This window comes from Glycine soja, chromosome 17 (genome assembly GCF_004193775.1).
Source record: "Glycine soja cultivar W05 chromosome 17, ASM419377v2, whole genome shotgun sequence".
In the NCBI taxonomy this organism is placed as follows: Eukaryota; Viridiplantae; Streptophyta; class Magnoliopsida; order Fabales; family Fabaceae; genus Glycine; species Glycine soja.
In genome coordinates, this window is record NC_041018.1 from 27650376 (window position 1) to 27670199 (window position 19824).

The following is a 19824-nucleotide window of genomic DNA, read 5'->3' on the forward strand; positions in this document are numbered from 1 at the left end:
AGAGTAATGCGTCACTTTTTAATACATACGTTGGGGCGCCATAATGCCTAGAACGTAGTATTAAAAAAGATGGATCCTTTTCGGTCTCGTATATGTAAATTACCACCTGTTTTTTCTTTTCGTTTCATGCATGCGCATTGCATCATTCATATCGAAGCCTTGATCCACCCTTTTTTAGGTAAATGATGGGGACAAATCAAAATGGGAAAAGATTCTAGCAAGTCAAGATTAAGGGCCTAGATGTCACCAGCCTTAAGGAGTTGGGACGGTTGATGGGACCCCTCCAAAGGCAAGCCTTCCGCAAAGTGTACGGAAAGATTTTAGATTTGACCACAGCAGAGGTATTTACGGAAGCCGTTGTATCCCTCGCCCAATACTATGATCAGTCGTTGAGATGCTTCACATTTGGGGACTTCCAAATGGTACCGGCTGTTGAAGAATTTGAGGAGATATTAGGATGCCCTCTTGGGGGAAGAAAGCTGTATCTTTTCTCCGGGTTTCTCCCCTCCTTGAGCAAGATTGCAGCTGTGATCGGAGATTCGGCGAGAGAGTTGGATCATATGAAGCAAACTCGAAACGGCGTAGTGGGCCTACCGCAGAAATACTTGGAAAGCAAGGCAAGGGATATGGCGAGTCAAGAAGAGTGGGTCTCGTTTGTGGATATACTAGCTTTGCTAATCTTTGGGGTGGTCCTCTTTCCAAACGTGGACGGTTTGGTGGACCTAGCCGCAATTGATGCTTTCCTTGCATATCACCATAGCAAGGAGAGCCCGGTGGTAGCTATCTTGCGGACTTATTTGATACATTTGACCGAAGGTGCAAGAAGAACAGCGCACGAATTGTCTGCTGTTTACCCGCTCTTTGTGTGTGGTTGGTTTCGCACCTATTCCAACAAGACATAAGGCACCCGTGTCCGCTCCAAAGTTATCGCTCGTGCATTGAAAAGAGAAGAGTAGATTGGGACCAATACTTGGCTGGGATAGGAGGCAGCACAATCAACTGGTTTCCTCGATGGAAGGAAGGAAAAGAGGGGGTTCTCTTCTCATGTGGGGACTACCCAAACGTGTCGTTGATAGGGACGAGGAGTTGTATTAACTATAATCCCGCACTTGCCATAAGACAGTTAGGGTACCCCATGAGGGGAGCACCGACGGAAGAGAGCCTCTCGCCTTTCCTTGTGAGAGATTTCGGCGCGCAAAGTCTCAAGATTGTACAAAGAGTCCACAAGGCGTGGAAAAGCCCGATAAGGAAGAACTTAGGGGCATCCGTAATGGCATCATCGGTGGTTATCATGAATGGCTAAGAGTTCATACACGAGGGTTAGATTGGCTCTCCAAGTTGAAAATTATCAACGAAGAGAACTTCGAAGCTCCAGAAGAGGATGAAGAAGTCCAAGCTCTAAAATCTGAGCTAGGAAAGGCAAGACTCGCCAAAGAAAACTTCAAGTCAGCCGCTACAAACATCCGGAAAGAGTGTGCCGAGTTACGAGAGGAAAATGCGACTACCGCAAAAGCCCTTGAACAAGAAACCAAGAGGGCCCGCAAGGAAGAGCATGGCCGAGATAAATTCCGAGGAGCTTTGTGGGGCAGCAACAATGAGCTCAAGCTCCGGAGAGAGGAAAGAGATCAGTCACGAGTACATGGCATGATCTTAAAGGAGGAGTTAGCTGCTTGCTCAAGATCCATGAGGAGTTTGGCCCAACACTTAGAAACCACGGAGCAAAGCATGCTAGCTATAATAGGGCAGCACAAAGAAGAGTTAAACCAGTCTTTGACCCATGAACAAAAACTAGTAGAGGATTTCGCACAAGCGTATGCCGAAAAGGAAGCAAGAGGGAGAGTGTTTGAGGCATTGCATCAAGAAGCGACCATGTGGATGGATAGGTTCGCCTTGACCTTAAATGGAAGTCAAGACCTCCCGAGACTACTAGCCAAAGCAAAGGCCATCGCCGAAGTGTGTTCAGCCCCAGAGGAAATTCATCGGCTAATCAATTACTGTCAACACATGATAGATTTAATGGCCCATATAATTACAAACCGTTAGGCTCTGTTGTAACACTTTTGTATCATCTTGGCTAGATAAAAGCTTTTGTTCCTTTTTATAAAAAGAGAAGTTCTGAAACTCATCACTTGTCTAAAAAGGCCTTGAGGTGGATCCAAGTGCTCTGATCATTCATTAGCATATTCATGTTTTGGTGGCATACTCACCACTGTTTGTTTCTTTAGGGAACTCACCATAAGTTAAAATGCGCAAAGGCACCCCTATAACACTCGATCCAGACGTAAGATGGATAACGAAGAGGGAGTGCAAGAACAGATGAAGGCCGACCTATCGGCCTTAAAAGATCAAATGGCTTCCATCACGGAGGCCATGCTAAAGCTTCAAAAAACTATAGAAGATAATGCTACGGCGCCCGCTTCCAATACAGCTAGGGAAGCGGAACCAGTGCTACAGCCCGCAATAAACTTGGGCCGAGATAGAAACATGACAGGTTTCAATCGAAGGTATAGTCCTCAAGCCTACCCTTATGGTTTGCTTCCGGACTTCACTCCCCGTACCGCTCCAGACGATTGGAGCCAAGCCCCTACCATCGAGGGACAGCTCCCTCCTCATGTTGACTATCCTCTGCAAGAAGATGATGAAGGAGATGCCCATTTAGGCCCTCTGCTTCCCCTCAAGGAACCAGCCCCCCATGAGTTGCCCCAACCAAACATAGTCTGCCACGTCCCGTCTCCATCCGCACCCGTTAAGGAACTTGTTCCCTTTGCAAAAGACAAGGGAAAGTTTGATCTACTTGAAGAGAGGTTGAGAGCAGTAGAAGGCCTAGACAATTATTCGTTCTCGGATTTAGCGGATCTGTGTCTGGTACCTGACATCATCATTCCCCTCAAGTTTAAAGTACCAGATTTTGATAAATATAAAGGGACGACGTGTCTGAAAAGTCATCTTTGGATGTACTTCCAAAGGATGGGGGCATATTCTACGGACGAAAAGCTATTAATGCACTTCTTTCAAGACAGCTTAGCCAGAGCAGTTGTGGCATGGTACACCAATCTGGAAGCTTCTCAGATTCGGTCATGGAAAGACTTGGCAACTGCCTTCATTAGGCAGTACCAATACAACACAGATATGGCTCCTGATCGGAACCAACTTCAGAGCATGACCAAGCGGGAGCATGAGTCCATTAAAGAATATGCTCAAAGGTGGAGATACCTAGCTGCCCAAGTTGTCCCACCTATGACTGAAAGGGAGATGATCACGATTATGGTAGATACGTTGCCTACGTTCTACTACGAGAAGCTGATAGGATATATGCCGGCTAACTTTGCAGACATCGTCTTCGCCGGAGAAAGAATCGAGTCTGGACTGAGAAAAGGCAAGTTTGAATATGCCTCCAACGTTGCCCCCAACAACAATAGAAGAGCCCCAGTGGTGGGCACACGGAAAAAGGAAGGAGATACCCACGCAGTCACCACTGCCCCAACATGGATGAAAGCGCCCCAAAATGCCCAAAACTCATACCAACACAACCACCCAAACTTTTCGATCCGAGCCGGAAGTTCACTCCCAACTCAAGTGGAAGGGCCTCCCACAACCGAAAAAACGCCTGCCCAGCACACAGCTCCAGCCACTCCCCGGCCAGCCAATAATACAACTCCTGGCGCGAGCTATAACAATGCACGACGCCCCCCGAAAGACGAGTTCTCTCCTATTCCCATGGCATATTCTGAGTTGTGGCCCTCATTGTTGGAAAATAACTTGGTGGTGGCCATACCCGGGAAGTTCTTCCAGCCACCATACCCCAAGTGGTACAATTTGAATGCCACATGCGCATACCATAGTGGAGCCCCCGAACACAACATTGACTCTTGCCTGCCATTCAAGTATAAGGTGCAACACCTAATAAATGTCGGTTGGCTATCATTTCAAGAAGAGGGCCCCAACGTTAAAACCAATCCACTAGCCAGTCATTGAGGGGCTAGCGTAAATGCCATCAAAAAGGATAGGCTGTCAGGGTCAAAAAGATTAGAAGATGTGGCTACGTCTAGACGATTCATCTACCAGTCGTTGCAAGCGGCATGCATGGTCTCTCGTGACGGAGGTGAAAGTGACGAATGTCTGTTTCATCTCGGGGAATCACACGACATGGAAACCTGCCCCGCGGTGGAAGAATTACTTCAACGGCTCATGGATTGGGGGCAGCTCGAAGTGTCCGAGGGAGATAAGGAAGAACCGCAAATTTGCATGCAGTCGGAAGAAAGGAAGGTTCCCCCAACCCCCAAAGCCCTAGTAATATGTTTCACTAGGAGTGTGACCGGCTCCAAGCCTATGTACCCCCCCGACAGTGCCCAAGCCAACGTCGTTTTCCTATCAGAGCAATAAGGCCGCTCCATGGAAGTATACCCCTCCCGCTTTTGGAGAAAGAGTTGCAATCGAGGTCGACTCCTTGTCAGCCAAGGTGACCAACATCAGCGGCCTTAGTGGCGTAACCCCCAGTGGCCGGGTGTTCGCTCCCCCTCACTCAGCAGAATTGCCCTCCCAAGGGAAAGCACCCATGATCCAAGAACCCGCAGACACGGCCACCCCCTCAAAAGAAGTGGATCCCCCGGTGGTAAAAGGCGTTGAAAAGAAAGAAGGTCTTCAAGGAAAGGCGGTGACCTTGGAAGAGGCTCATGAGTTCCTTCGTCTCATCCAACAAAGTGAGTTTAAAGTAGTTGAGCAACTGAATAAAACTCTGGCAAGGATCTCTTTGCTCGAACTGCTCATAAACTCTGAGCCTCATCATGCACTATTGGTAAAGGTCCTCAACGAAGCCCACGTAGCACACGACATCTCAGTCGAGGGTTTTGAAGGCATTGTTAATCATATAACTACCAATAACTATATCGCGTTCGCGGAAGAAGAGATTCCCGTCGAGGGGAGAGAGCACAACAAAGCTCTACATGTGTCTGTCAGATGCATGGACCATGTCGTCGCTAAGGTGCTCATCGATAATGGTTCAAGTTTAAATGTGATGCCAAAGACCACCTTGGAGAAACTTCCTTTTAATGCGTCACGTCTAAAGCCAAGTTCGATGGTAGTACAAGCCTTTGATAGTAGTCGACGGGAGGTGATAGGGGAAATCGAACATCCCCATTCAGATAGGCCCCCACACTTGCAATGTGGTTTTCCAAGTGATGGACATAAATCCCGCCTATAGCTGCCTTTTGGGGAGACCTTGGATTCACGCGCTAGGAGTGGTCCCTTCGACGCTTCACCAGATACTGAAATTCGCGGTTGGTGGACTCTTGGTGATAGTGTCAGGAGAAGAAGATATGTTGGTGAGTTGCCCCTCCTCCGCACCATATGTAGAAGCAGCGGAAGAATCGTTGGAAACAGCTTTCCAATCCTTCGAGGTGGTGAGTTGTGCCTCTGTGGAAATGAGTCTGTTGCTACCTTTTCTCTCTAATGTGGCCATAATGGTGGCACGGGTGATGCTCAAGAACAGTTATGAGCCCGGAATAGGTTTGGGCAAGGACTGCCACGCGAATGCCGATGTGGTCGACATTAGGGGGAACCCGTACAAATATGGGTTGGGGTATGAACCCGGGAAACTGGGAAGAAGGAATGCGCCGTCAAGACTCCGGGCAGATAGGGCATGGCCCGGCCATGTTAGCCAGTGTTTCACAAGTGCTGGGATAATGTTCAAGGAAGAGGTGACGGCAATAGGAGAGGAGTCTCCACAAGATCCGCCAAGTTTCGTGCGACCATGCCATCCCAACTCCCAAGTGGGAAACTGACGCGTGATGAGCCAGTTGGAAGTCTATACCGCTGATTCAATGTAATTAGAGGCTATAGATTCCTTTCTCTTTTGTTTTGTGAAACCTACCTTATTAAATAACAAAGAGATCTTGTTTCATCTGTTCTTGCGATTCCACCTTTTCTCATATCATTTTGCATGTTTTTGTTTTTTGTCTTGATTGGTATAGATGTGAGGGTCGATTCTTTGAGGATCCTAACAACGAGGGTTTGATAATCGATTTTGACCGAGAAGTAAGTCAAACAATAAACGAAGAAGAGGAAGAAGATGTCCTTTCACCAGAGTTGGAGAGGTTGATCGCTCAGGAAGAACGCGAAATGAAGCCTCACCGAGAGGAAACCGAACTGATAAACTTAGAGATCGGAGAGGGAAAGAAAGAAGTGAAAGTAGGAACCGGTATGACCACACCTATCCGCCAAGGTTTGATAACCCTTCTTGAAGAATATCAAGACATCTTTGCGTGGACGTACCAAGACATGCCAGGTCTGGACCTCGACGTTGTGCAGCATAAGTTGCCATTGAATCCTGGGTCTTCCCCGGTTAAGCAAAAACTACAAAGGATGAGACCCGAAATGTCTTTGAAAATTAAAGAAGAAGTAAGAAAGCAGTTCGATGCGGGTTTCTTGGTTGTAGCTCGATACCCGGAATGGGTAGCCAACATTGTCCCGGTCCCAAAAAAGGACGGCAAAGTGCGAATATGCATAGACTATCGGGACTTAAACCGAGCCAGTCCTAATGAAAATTTTCCCTTGCCACACATTGATATACTGGTAGATAATACAGCCAAGTTTGCCCTTTCACTAGTGCCGGAAATCAAAAGGAAGTATTGTTACGCATTCTGTGAGTTTCTGTAACTTTTCGAAAGCTAAAAAAGGAGTAATTACATGATTCGTAAGGTTCTGTAACCTTACGGAAAGAAAACAAGTATCGTTACGAAATTTGTAAAGTTTCGTAACGTTACGGAAAAAGAATCACCCAAAAAAGAAAAGGGGGTGTATTTAGTAAAAAATGGGTGCAAATAGCAACCAGGGCCACTTGGGCCTTCTAGATTCTTCCTCCAGAAGCAACCAACTTGGCTCGCCTGGGCGAGCTGGGTGGCAAGCTCCTCCCCTATTTTGCTATAAATAGAGGGAGGAGTGAAGAAGGAAAGGGTTCAGCCTTCTTGGCATTTCGCAATCACTTGAAATTGGTGAGGAAAATTGTTTCCGTGAAGAAAATCCAAGCCGAGGCGCTTCCGTAACGTTTCGGTGGGTGATTTCGCGAAGATTTTCAACCGTTCTTCGTCGTTCGTTGTTCGTTCTTCATCGTTCTTTGGTCTTCAACCGGTAAGTTCCCAAAATCGAACTTTTCAATTCATTCTATGTACCCGTAGTGGTCCCCATTTGTTTCGTATACTTTTATTCTCGTTTCATTTATTTTTCGTACCCCCTTTTGACGTGCTTCCGTCATTTACTTAAGTCATTTTCTCGCCTAATCAAAAAATAAAATAAATTTCCACGATCATTTGATTTGTAATATTCGTTAATTTCTGTTAAAATGAAATCCGACCGTTCAGTCATGCCGTAACCACGTTGGAAACCAAAAAGAGGTAAAAATCATAATATAATAATCAAAAAGATATCTTTTAGTAAAATAAACCAAGAAAATCAATCGAATGTTTCTCTTTGGGATTTCTCTTTTTTAATTGAATTGACTAATAACTAAAGTGAAACTAAGGCTAAAATCAACTCGCAAAGTCAAGCTCGTCCGCAAAAAATCACTAAAAAGGATTTTAAGGTTCAATACCTCACTTTTTCTTACTAAGTAAAAATGGATCATTTTTAAGGTCCAACGCCTTAAAAAGATCACATTCCAAGTAAAAGAAATCGCTTGATTCACCCTTAAAAAAGAACTACGTAGGTCTGATTTCCTCTTCGATGGAGGGTACGTAGGAGCAAGAGCCCCGCTTTTGTCGACCTCAAAAATAAAAAAAGAAATAAAAGTTTAGGTACACAATTTCACACAATTCTAATTTAAGGTTGTTGTCCTTTGGGACTAACGTGAGAGGTGCTAATACCTTCCTCAAACGTAAATACAACTCCCGAATCTGGAATATTTTTCATGACCGGTTTCCTTCGGTTTTTCCGACGTTTTCCATAAATAAACGTTGGTGGCGACTCTGCGCATTTTCCTCCTTTGGAAGACGCACCCGTGAGCCTCGCCTCGCTCGCCTGCAAAAGGGTAGGTTGCGACAAGGAAGAAGTAGAGGATGAGGACAAGGACAAGTGGATCGTGTGGTTTAACGGTGCGTCTAATGCACTGGGCCATGGAATTGGGGTAGTATTGGTTTCCCCGGACAAACAATATATACCTTTCACGACTAGGTTGGGCTTCGACAGCACAAACAACATAGCAGAGTATGAGGCATGTGCCCTTGGGATCCGAGCAGCGATCGACTTCAGGGTCAATTTACTCAAGGTATACGGGGACTCGACATTGGTAATCCATCAGTTGAAGGGTGAATGGGAGACCAAAGACCATAAATTGATGCCTTACCAGGCTTACATTAGGAAATTGATGGAACTCTTTGATGACATATCATTTCATCACATTCCTAGAGAGGAAAATCAGATGACTAACGCCCTTGCCACTCTAGCATCCATGTTCCAACTAAGCCCGCACGGAGATTTGTCGTACATCGAATTCAGATGTCGTGGTAAGCTTGCACATTGTTGTTTGATAGAGAAGAGGAGGATGGTAAGCCTTGGTACTTCGATATCAAGCGATACATCGAAGACAAGGAATACCCGCCTGAGGCCTCTGACAATGACAATAGGACATTACGAAGGTTGGCGCCCAGTTTCCTCCTGAGTGGAAATGTCTTGTACAAGAGGAACCGTGACATGGTGCTGCTTCGGTGTGGATGCAAGAGAAGCCGAACAAATGCTAATAGAGGTGCATGAGGGATCCTTTGGTACGCATGCCAATGGACATGCCATGGCCTGAAAGATTCTAAGAGTAGGATATTACTGACTCACTATGGAAAGCGATTGTTATGTTCATGTGAGGAAATGCCATAAGTGCCAGACCTTTGCTGATAACATTAATGCTCCACCTGTGCCATTGAACATCTTGGCAGCACCTTGGCCATTCTATATGTGGGGCATAGACGTGATCGGGGCAATCAAACCCAAGGCTTCCAATAGGCATCGCTTCATCTTAGTCACCATTGATTACTTCACCAAGCGGGTGGAAGTAGCTTCATATGCTAGCGTGACTAGGAATGTGGTGATCAAATTCATTAAGAAAGAGATAATCTGCAGATATGGGTTGCCTAGGAAATGTGTGAGGATTTCAAAATCTAACACCAGAATTCCACGCCTTATCGGCCAATGATGAAAGGGGCAGTTGAGGCTGCCAATAAAATATCAAGAAAATCGTTTAGAAGATGATTGTGTCATACAAGGATTGGCACGAGATGCTCCCCTTTGCATTGCATGGTTATCGAACTTCTGTGCGCACATCTACTGGGGCTACCCTATTCTCTTTGGTGTACAGGATGGAGGTTGTGCTCCCGTTTGAGGTGGAGGTTCCTTCTTTGAGAATTCTAGTAGAGTCGGGGTTTGAAGAATCAGAATGGGCTCGAGCACGCTTTTATCAGTTGAATCTTATCAAAGGTAAAAGATTGGCCGTCATGAGCCATGGGCGACTATATCAAAGCAGAGTGAAAAATGCTTTCGACAAGAGGGTGCGCCTGTGTAAGTTCAGCGAGGGGGACCTTGTTTTAAAGAAAGTGTCACAGGTTCCAAAGGATCACACAAGGAAATTGGCCCTGAACTATGAAGGGCCCTCTGTTGTGAAGAAGGCTTTCTCGGGAAGAGAGTTGTTGCTTATGAACATGGATGACGAAGAGTTGCCTTCACCTGTGAATTTCAACATCATCAAGTGGTATTACACATGATGCTTGAGTAAATTCGGAGGCTCAATGTTTGGGTTTCCTTAAGGACTCATTTGGATCTTTGAGTTTTAAATTTTTTTGTAAACCATAATCGCAACATTAATAAATATGGATTAATGATTTGCATCTCTACCTCCAGTGTTGTGTCCTTTCATTTTATTGTCTTTAAGAACATAAGCTCTCGTTCTTGCTCACTCATTCCAGAGCCATTTGGCACGTTCAGCAGGGGTGCCATAAGCGTTACGTAAAATTGAACGCGACAACACCCGTTTAATTATTACGTTTAACATTAAATCATGAACATGCATGCATCTGCATCTTATCATCAAGGGGTCCTGTAAATAGGAAAATGAACGAAGAGTCATTTTGGGTGATGGTCAGCATCGCACCAACTTGGGTAAGCCTAAGGGCAAGTGAAAAAATGATACAAGTATCTTGTAGTATGTTTTCACATTCACATGATAAAACTTTTTTTGTCAAGGCATTAGGGCAGGTACTAACAGGTGCTAGGCCCATGATCAGATTGATCATCACCCAGCGTCCGGCTAAAGACGTTAAAGAAACGCTCCTAGGAGGCAGCCTAGTATCTCTAACTTTGCTCTTTAATTTCATGTTTCATACTTGTTCGTTTTCTTGAATTATATCCCGAATTTTTCTAAGTTTGTGTGTAGTTATAGGGTTGAAGAGAGAAATATATATAATAATAATGAATAACAAAGCTTTGCAAAAAAAAAATTCAAATCGCCTGGGCGAGCGTGGTCAGACGAAAAAGATAAAAAGAGGAGGGGTGAAGCCAATTTCACCCCATCTTCCCCCATTTTCTTCAAAAACTCATCAAAAGCTCCCCAAGACCCACGGGAACCACCATTTTTGCACCAAACTTCAAGCTTTTTGTGCATTTGTCTCAATTATTCTTGCTTTCAATTCATCCCACTCAAGTAAGTGCCATCTCTATCTAGTTTTACTTTTTCCTTGAGGTATTTGGTGCTTTATTTGTTGTTTTCTTGGCAATATTTGGGAGATAAATTATGTGTAAATCCATAGGTCTGAATGCTTTGGTTAAGGGCTGCAATGGATGGATCTAGGACTATCCTTGATTATGTTGTAAATTTGCATGTCATGTTGACCTTATCCCTCATTTTTACATGCTTTAACATACGCCCACCAATTGTTCAATAAAATGCCACAATGACTATTTCATGTGTTGGTTAGAGTTTTGAATAAATAATGAGTTTTACACATGTCTAGCCATCATTTTAAATGTATAAGCAACTTAGGTTGATAGACTAAATGTCAAAAGCATGAACTAAGCTTGGAAGTATAGACATTGCCTTAAATGCAAATTTACATGAGTTACATGAATGCGTAAAATTGATTGGGTAGAATTAGTCTAATTGTTGGTTAAAATTGCTACACCATGATGGACACATTGCACCTAGATTGTTGTAGAGTGTTAATTTCTTTCAAAATAATATGCACTGAGTTGTGATTTGTTTTATTAGTTGCATGATAACACATGCAATTAGCAAAAAGAAAAAAAAAACCCCAAGTTGATTGACTTCTTGCTTGCTTAGGATAACTGAAATAATGGTTGCGTATTTCATGCAAACTAACTTTTTATGGATGCGTCGTTGCAGGCAATGGCTCCAAAGAAGCTTCTCACTAAAAGGGCAAGGAAGGATGCCGCAAGGGAGGGATCCAAAACAACCCCACAAGCAGAAATTGAGTTTGACGAACACCGTTTCTGAAGTGAGGAGCATCAGCGCCACTTCAAAGCAATCAAGGGTTAGTCTTTCCTCAAAGAGAGATATGTCCAACTAAGAGAGGGGGAATACACAGAATTCTAGGAAGAGTGGACTCAACTGATAGAGCCCATGGCTAAGTATGACCCAGAGATAGTCATGGAGTTCTATGCAAATGCCTGGCCCACCAAGGAAGGAGTCATGGATAAGCGCTCCTGGGTGCGGGGCCAATGGATCCCCTATGATGAAGATGCTATCAACCAGTTCCTGGGGCATCCGTTGGTTCTAGAAGAGGGGTAGCGTTGTCAGTTCAGCGAGAGAAGGTCTCAGCATTTGATGAGGAGACCATAAGCAAACTGTTGTGCTCCCTGGGACAAGACTTTGCACGAAGCGTGATGGGAAGGCGGGTGTGGATCACATGTACTAGCATGACCACCTTGACACAGATCTGGATGACGCTTCTCCTTAGCAACATCCTTCCCAGCAACCATAATTCTGATCTCCTGCTGCCTAAATGCCAGCTGGTCTATGCTATTCTGACCTATGTCAGTGTTTATCTAGCCCAACTTATCTCGGATGCCATTTACCAGTTTGTAGGTATCACGCCTCCAAGGCATCCAGTGGACCCAGAAAAGTCCAACAGAGCATTGAGATTTTCGGCCTTGATCACACGTCTCTGCCAGTTCTATGGGGTGCTGGTTACTCCCATAAAGCTCATCTGGCCTCCCATTAACAGGTCGTTCAATGAGAAGTACTGCATGCCAAGGCAGGCACAGGAGCTGGGGTTGGACCGGTAGCAACAGCCGGCCACAGACGCATCCCCCCTCCCGCCACCTCTACAGCAGCCACCATCTCTAGAGTCCACCTCAGCTCACATGCAGAGGATGGAGCTCTACATGCAGCATTTGGCTGACCAGAAGGCGGCCAACCATAGGGGTCAGGTGCAGCTGAACGATAGCTTTTACCAGTATACCCTGCACCAGTAGTGCCAGGACCCCAACCCTTACCCATGGCCTACTCCAGAGCAGTTCAGGGCCACTGTTGCATGGCCTGGGGACAGGCCTAGTTTTCAGGAAGGGGCAGGTCCCACAGAGGCCCCAAGAGACGAAGACAAAGCTGAGGAAGACGGTGACATGGCATATGTCATGGATTTCTTCCTCTGAGGACACCAGAGCCTCTTGACCAGGGCCTTCTAAATTTGTGCACTTGTTTTTATTTTATTTATCGCTTTCCGTATTTTGTTATGTTGTTTCGTTGTGATGTTTTGTTTAAAACGAAAAAAAAAAACTAAACGAAAAACTTACATGTGGTTTCTTTTTTATTTTATTTTTTCATGCACCCTTTGTTCTTTTGGTAATGTAATCTCGGATTACTACTTTGCTTGTGTTTCAAATTTTTCCTAAAAAAAAAAAAAACTAACATGCTTTTTAAAAGAATCAATCACCAATTTTCTTTGGAAGGTTTGGGGATCAAAATACAAAAGGCTTTCGAAAAAGAAATGTGTACCTAGAGGGTGAAAACAATGAAAGACTTTCCCGAATGCCAAAGTGGACTCGGATGTTTTGTATGACTTGCTAAAAGAGCAATCATTAAAACACTGATTTGACCTGAATGTGGAAACAGGACCCTAAACCTTAGTGATCGCGTGACCACAAATTTTATGTCGAGTGTCCGCATGGGTATGTTTTGCGATTGATTTTGCATGAATTTCTAATTATCATAATATGCGATTCATGGGGATGATCTGGGCTTTCCTTTCTTTTTAAGCCCTTGTCCAAACAGTTGTCCCAATATACATTATTTTCTGCCATTTGCAAGCCTTTGAGCCAAATATTGATTTTTGGCAGAACCCTGACCTAGGATAGAAGTTTCCAACCTTACCCTGGGATAAGAAAGAAGGGGTATCTTCCAAGAGGGGTTTCTATCATCTTTTGGTTTGTGATGTTCATCAAAACAAAAAGCAAAAAAACATACAAAGAACAAAAACCACAAAGAAAAAAAAACGAAAAAAAAAGAAGGAAAAAGAGAGGAAACAAAAAAAAAATCAATCAAAATAGAAAAGAGCATAAGGAAAATAGAAAAGGAAAACAAGTTCTTTGGAACAAACAATGTATGAACCATGTACGGAGTTGTTGTAAAAAGTGAAAAGGAGGGGGAACAATAGTAACTTGGTTAAGACCTGAGGGGATAGGAAGTGATCACCCGTTTAAGTTACTAACCAAACCTTTGGGCCTCCTCTCCTGTTCCACACAAAAAAAAAGGGAAAAGAAGGGGAAAGACCAGAGCAACCAAAACCAGTTTCCTACAAAATCCAACCTTAGAAAGTCCTATTGATCCACGATGATTATGCATATTATCCTTGATTTGATGGGAAATGACTTGCAAAATCAATTTATGACATATCTATGATTTGGAATTGAGACGAAAACACTTGCCTATAAACCTTGTGCGGTTTTCCTTTGTTCCGTTTAACCTAGTGTTTCTTCTAATGTTCCTTTAGAAACCAAATGTAAATGTCTTAAATCTCATTTTCGGTTATGAGAAATTATATCTGTATGCTTTCATTCCCCATTAGTCACATTGATTTTGAAAAAAATGTGTGTTGTTCTGATTTGGTTTGGGGTTTGTTTATTTACCAAGCGTGTTCGCGTTTTAGTGAAAGATTTCAAGACTTCAATGTCTTCAGTCTTTACATTTCAAGACTTCAATGTCTTATGTCTTTACATTCCCAAGACTTCAACGTCTTTTGTCTTTACATTTTCAAGACTTCAATGTCTTTTGTCTTTACATTTTCAAGACTTCAATGTCTTCTGTCTTTACATTACCAAAGACTACAATGTCTTCTGTCTTTACATTTAAAGACTTCAATGTCTTTTGTCTTTACATTTCAAGACTTCAAATGTCTTTTGTCTTTACATTTTCAAGACTTCAATATCTTCTGTCTTTACATTTCAAGACTTCAATGTCTTCTGTCTTTACATTTTCAAGACTTCAATGTCTTTTGTCTTTACATTTTCATGACTTCAATGTCTTTTGTCTTTACATTTCAAGACTTCAATGTCTTCTGTCTTTACATTACCAAAGACTACAATATCTTCTGTCTTTACATTTCGAGACTTCAATGTTTTTTGTCTTTACATTTCAAGACTTCAATATCTTCTGTCTTTTCATGACTTCAATGTCTTTTGTCTTTACATTTCAAGACTTCAATGTCTTCTGTCTTTACATTCCCAAGACTTCAACGTCTTTTGTCTTTACATTTTCAAGACTTCAATGTCTTTTGTCTTTACATTTTCAAGACTTCAATGTCTTCTATCTTTACATTTTCAAGACTTTAAGGTCTTCTGTCTTTACATTTAAAGACTTCAATGTCTTTTATCTTTACATTTTCAAGACTTCAATATCGTCTGGCTTTACATTTTCAAGACTTCAATATCTTCTGTCTTTACATTTCCAAGACTTTAATGTCTTTTGTCTTTACATTTTCAAGACTTCAATGTCTTCTATCTTTACATTTCAAGACTTCAATGTCTTTTGTCTTTACATTTTCAAGTCTTAAATGTCTTCTGTCTTTACATTTCATGATTTCAATGTCTTCTATCTTTACATTTCAAGACTTCAATGTCTTCTATCTTTACATTTCAAGACTTCAATGTCTTCTGTCTTTACATTTCAAGATTTCAATGTCTTTTGTCTTTACATTTCGAGACTTCAATGTTTTTTGTCTTTACATTTCAAGACTACAATGTCTTTTGTCTTTACATTCCCAAAGACTTTAATGTCTCCTATTTTGTTGTGCAAGACTACAACGTCCTTTGTTTAGTACTTTTGATACTTCATCCATTTATTCTTTTCTTTTACAGGTTTCACTTCTTGGGTTTTCGCCAGTTGCCGGTCAGGTAGCAAGATCGCGTGAATGAAATTAGTGTCCTTATCTTTACTTACCTTTTCATTTTCAATAAAAGATAAGTAAAGAGGGCCAACTGTCAGACCCTAATTTCGTCCGAAGACTATCATTCATGGATATTTCGATTCTCGCTAGCCGAATTAAGCTGTTCGACACCAGTTACCGCGCAAGACCAAAGATCATTCGATGTTTTGATCAAGGATGCGAAAAATACCAAAGGGGAAGGGCAAAAAGGTTATTTCAGGCATTTTTCTGGGCCCTGACTTGCCTAGGCTAGCCTCAGGCTCGCCTGAGCCCCTAAATGGCTTAGGGCTGAAGTAACCAGCTCACCTGGGCGAGCCAAGTTACTTCAGGGTGAAGCAACAACTCGCTTGGGTGAGCTGCAAGTCCACCAAGTGCCCTCATTTCCTATAAATAGGTGTGAGGGAGGCTGAGGAAGGGGTTGGACCTTTAATGTTAAGAGAAATTAGAGAGAAATCAGAGAGAAGAAAAAGAAAAAAGAGAAAAACAAGGCTGAGGTGCTGCCAAATTGCGACCGTAATCAACTTCTACATCGTTCTTCGTTCGGTGTTCTTCGTTTGTCATCCGGTTAGTATTTGTTTTAAGGATTTGGATACGATCTATGCACCCTTAGGGGTCCTCTGTTGTTTTGTGAATCTTCATCTCCTTCTTCTATCATCAATAATCTCTTTTCTTCTTGTAAAGTAAATTTCAACCGATCATGTGTCGTAAATCATCTTTTCAAAGAGATTGGAAGTTAATGAACAAAACCAAGATAAAATCAACATATAACTGAATTTTTCTCCATTAAAGTCACTCGAGATCGTTCAAGGTCCAATGCCTTAACGACCTCTTTTTGCTTGTTATTTAAAATGAATCTTTCAATAGCCTAAAATCAACTCTACACACAACTTTCTCGACTTAAAAAACTATGTAGGTCTGAATTCCTCATCGCACCTGAGGATACGTAGGAGCAAGGGCAACACCCTTGTCAACCCCAAAAAGAAGTAAAAACAAAAAAAGGGAAAATAAATAATTTTGAAGTCATGTTATACACACTCAATTAAAGGCTACCGTCCCTTGTGACAGACGTGTGGGGTGCTAATACTTTCCCCTCGCGTAAATAACTCTCGAACCCTTATTTTCAAAATTCGCAAACCTCTTTTTGATTTTTCTAACTTTTTTCTCCAATAAACGTCGGTCGCGACTCCTGCGCATTTTCCCTTTTTGGAAGATGCACAATTCCATCTCGCCTCGCCCTCTCGCCGAAGGGTAGGTTGCGATACACGTTGATAATCATTTCAGTGACAAATTTGGCCCTATGTGTCACGTAAACTATTTTATTAATGGTGAGAGATAGAAGTTAACGGCCAGATATATTTGTCGCACTTTTTTACACTTTCGAGGACTAAATTTTGTATTTTTATCTTTTTGAGACGTATTTATCAGCTAATTACACATTCAAGTACAAAAATGACTATTTATCCTAATGAAATTTTTATCAATTCTAAGTTAAGAGATAATTTATGAGTGAATTTTTGTTTATATATAAAAATATTTATAATATATGTCTATGTTAAAGGATACCAATATAGTTTAAACAGAATGGTATAAAATATATTTTCTGAATAGAATAAAATTTATGTACCAAAAGAAAATAGTAAAAACAAAATCAAACGAAGTAGTTTATGAAATTTTCGGAGATGACTTCACTAAATATCATTCTTACAAAAAAAAATTCAGAAAAAAAATGCTTACATCTTCTATGTTAATTAAAAATAAGCTTTTTGCTAAAGTTAATCAAAAATATTTTTTTCTAGAAAAAAATACTAATATGTATTGATTCGAAAAGAAAAACTATCTCTGAATGAAGTACGTACTATAGGTTCAATTTAAGATTTATATATTGAAAAGATTATTAGTATTTTGTTTATTTATAATTTATTACTTCCCAGATTTTTATTTCAAGATATTAATAATTTATTACTTCCCAGATTTTTTTTTGAAAAATAAAAAAAAATATTTTTTGTGTTTATAATTTATTACTTCCCAGATTTTTATTTCAAAATATTAATCATTACATTTAAAATCAAGATTTTTTTTTGCTGATCAAGATATTATTAAATATTGTGAATTTTCAAACTTATAATTATATTTGATTAAATTATCTTTTTAGTTTTTTTGTTACATAATTATCTTTTTAGTTTGTCACTTAATAAAAATATCAAAGGATAAAATAAAATTAAAAACATTATTATTGATTTTGTTTTTTAAATGACAGGTAACAAAGAAACAAAGTTTTCTAGATAAAGTACCATATTTTAAAACAGACGACATTGTATCATTAAGATGCTGTACCAAAAAAATTAAGATGCTTAGGTTCTTAGCTATCGAACATGGTACCATAGCAGAGACGTATACCTGATTATATCTTCATCATATAGCACCTCAATTATACAAATTATAATTGAGAAAGTTGGTCAACTTTGACAACTTCGAAACAAAATTTGCTTGACATGACTTTGCTGTGTCACAATAAAGGTTTTTAAAAAAAAATACTAGTATGAAATCGTAAGTTCAATCACAACATTAAGAATTTTGGATTAGATTGTCTTTGTTTCAACAATCTTAAGTATCTGCCCCGTTATTTTTTATAAGAATTTTATTTTTATATATAAATAAAAATTTAATTACTTTTATTTTATATAATGAGACATGTTTAAAATACATTTTATTTAATAGGAAATTGGATTTAATATCAAATTCTAATAAAAGATAATTTTAAAAAATTATTATTTTTTAATTAAAAATGACGTAATTTAATGAAATAAATTAAATTTTTAATAAGTGTGGAATATTATTTTTTGTTGATTATTATATTAGTATGAAAGTTTTCTGTTGGAATTTTTTTGCTTATCAAAGAGAACAAAAGAAATATCAATTTTATTAATAATTAGTCTCTAAAAAAATTAACTGATCACTTTTAATAGAGTATTTTTTTTCTAAAATCACGATTTTAATCTAAATGCTCGAATAAAAAAATTTGCTTAAAAGATCTGATCTTAGTTTTACACTCAGACTATAACCTGTCTTTATAAAAGGACTTTATTGATATAAGCAAAATAAAATAAAATTATATGATCAACATTTATGAAAATCAAATTATTTAACATTTGTAAAGGTTAAGATATATAAGTTGTTTTAGTTTATAGAAAATTGAATGTATCTTACTCTCTTTTTTTGGATAAGTGTTTGTGAAAATTTTCTCTCTCTCAGGATTTATGAGAGAGTCAGGTTCGGTTGACAAATTTTCTATTGTTTTTTAAGTGATCATTTGGTGGTTTGGTCTTATGAGAGGTAGCACTGAGTGAATGGCACTTGCCTACTATCAGGTAAGAGCCACGTTATTTGGTGTTTAGTGTTCTATTCTGCTTCCCAGTTATTATTATTATTATTATTATTATTATTATTATTATTATTATTATTATTATTATTATTATTATTATTATTATTATTACATGTACAAGTGTATCAGTAACTTTTTTATTCAATGAGATTAATCCTATTATATAAAATTTTGAATGAGATTAATCTTTTATAATATAAGATTCACCCATGCTTTCTTATAGAGGAAAAAATATCCATAAAGCCATACAATGTCAAGGATCACCGTAAAATTGTGAGCGCAATTTAAATTTTTGTCAGAACATTAAAATTTAACAAAATGAGATCATAAAATGAAGAGAATCAAGTGGGAGAGAAGGCAAGCATGGTGTCTTAATCAGCCAGAATTCTCGCACTTTGGAAGACCCATACTCTCTGGCTATCACAAAATATAATCTCCAAATGGATGGACAAAAACAAAAAACCACAAAGTGTAGTGGACACTTGGGTTCCCCAGCCAGAGCAGAAGTTGCCACCTTTGATGGTCCACAAGCTAGAAAAAAAATTCCCCTCATTTCAACCCACCTATCATCTAACTCTCTCCTCAGCTCAAAGTCTTTGAATTTTCCCTTTCACTTGTCTACACAACTTTACCTTTTTTGTAAAGTGAGCTACTTGTTCTTTTTCTTTTTCTATTAATAAGAAAATATCTGAAGTTTCTATTTTTACACTCAACTAATCTCATTTTCACCGCATCGATCCATTTAAAAATAATATGTAGGATTAATTACGGAAATGGGTAAAATTTTAAATTTTTTATCATAATAGGTATTTTTAAAAAAAATACAAAAATAGGTAAATCAAACTTTAATATAGGATTTCACAATCAAAAAATCATATATCAAAACATGATTTCACTTTTCATTTGTTTAAAATATTTTTTTCTTTAAAAACTAAAATTGTATGTTAAAATATGATTTTTAAGATTTATTGGAACATGCCATTTCAACTTTTAATAATAATAAAATTAATATATATATATATATATATATAC